Genomic DNA, 1,836 nt, shown 5'->3' with positions numbered 1-1,836 from the left:
AAATTTATCCATTTTTCCCATACAGCAAAAAATTTCTCTTGCATTTGCTCTTTTAAGAAAGCCGAAATCTTTGCCATTTCCGCCAAGTAAGATACTTTTAAAAACCACTCTTGCAAAGTAGGCAAAGATTCCTTCTTCCAGTATTGACCTACTAACAGCCTTGCGGCTGTAATCAGATTCAACATCAATATAACCTCCTTAGCCTCACAATCAGTAACAATACCAAGCAAAAACAATTGTGGAGTAAATTTTACCCTCTTTCTAAAAATTCTCTGAATGTTCCACCATATCTTAATCCAAAAAGCTTTTATATTTTTACACGACCACCAAATATGATAATAGGTGGCATCCAGGCAGGCACATCTCCAACATTTAGGCTGTAAGTCAGGATACAAGAGAGACATCTTTTGTGGATCAAGGTGTCATCTGTAAAACATTTTATAAACTTAACATTTCTCACCCAGATAGTTTCCCAGGTATCCAGTAGAACTAGTTCACCAAAATTCTGCGAAAAATATGGAACGCTTCACGAATTTGCGTATCATCCTTGCGCAGGGGCCATGCTAATCTTCTCTGTATCATTCCAATTTTAGTATATGTGCTGCCAAAGCGAGCACGATTTATGATTCTTTTAATTGGAAAAGGTCCTATATATTTTGGTCCAAGTTTTTTACAGGGCTGTAGGGACTTTAGGTATTTTGTAGATAAGTACACCATGGTATATTGGGGCATGCGAGATAGTGCATCTGCCAGGAAGTTCTTTTTCCCTGGTAAATGTTTGAGCTTAAATTGGAACTGGTGAAAATGCTGGGACCAGCGGGCTTGTTTGGGATTGAGTTTCCTGGATGTTTTCAGGGCTTTCAAATTTTTGTGATCAGTCCACACCTGGAAGGGGATTTTGTTGCCTTCCAGGAACTGTCGCCACGTGAGTAATGCCCAACATATCCCATAAGCCTCCTTCTCCCATACGGGCCAGCGCTGTTCTGTTTCCATGAGTTTCTTGGATGTATATGCACAGGGTTGCAATACCCCTTCATTGTTTTCTTGTAATAGAACAGCCCCCACTGCCACATCCCTTGCATCTGCCTGTATTACGAAGGGCTTGTCCATGTCTGGGTGCCTTAGTACTGGTTTGGCAGAAAAAAGTCTCTTTAGTCTCTCAAACGCTGCTTGGCACTCCATTGTCCATGTTAGTGGCTGGCTAGGTTTTACTGAGGATGCTCCCTTCGTTTTTAGTAAGTTAGTGGGGGGCAAGGCTATCTGGGCAAATGAGGGGATGAATTGGCGGTAAAAGTTTGCAAAGCCCAGGAAACTTTGTAGTTGCTTTCTTGTGTGGGGTGGTGCCCAATCTAATACTGCTTTGACCTTCTTTGGGTCCATTTCAATGCCCTGGGGGGATATGCGATAACCTAGATAGTCTATCCTTTCCTGGTGGAATTCACATTTTGAGAGTTTGGCATATAGGTGGGCGGCTCGCAGCTTCTTTAAAACTGCTCTGACAAGGTTGACGTGTTCCTCTTTTGTTTCAGTAAAGATAAGAATGTCGTCCAAGTAAACAAGGACCCCCTTAAACAGGTGCTCCCTTAGAACGTCATTGATTAATTGCATAAAGACTGCAGGGCCCCCTTGTAATCCAAATGGCAATACTTTGAATTGATAGCACCCCATGGGGCAGTTAAATGCAGTCTTCCATTCGTCCCCTTCCTTAATTCTCACGCGATAGTAAGCTTCCCTTAGGTCTAGTTTAGAAAAAAAATTCCCTTTCGATAGGTGTGACAGCATGTCTTTCATGAGGGGTAGAGGGTATAGGTTGCTTTCACTGATTGTGTTCAGGGC

General features: G+C 42.3%; 1 non-coding gene across 1 annotated transcript; it reads right to left on the bottom strand.

The window, feature by feature from the left end:
• Positions 1-510: 510 nt before the first annotated feature.
• Positions 511-617, bottom strand: LOC120319621. Its single transcript, XR_005559799.1, has one exon. It is a non-coding gene; the product is annotated as a U6 spliceosomal RNA (small nuclear RNA).
• Positions 618-1,836: the final 1,219 nt, after the last annotated feature.

The sequence above is a fragment of the Crotalus tigris genome, unplaced genomic scaffold, assembly GCF_016545835.1.
Source record: "Crotalus tigris isolate CLP2741 ecotype Arizona unplaced genomic scaffold, ASM1654583v1 scf7180000020889.246933, whole genome shotgun sequence".
NCBI classification, from domain to species: domain Eukaryota; kingdom Metazoa; phylum Chordata; class Lepidosauria; order Squamata; family Viperidae; genus Crotalus; species Crotalus tigris.
This window is presented reverse-complemented; position numbering and strand designations above follow the sequence as displayed.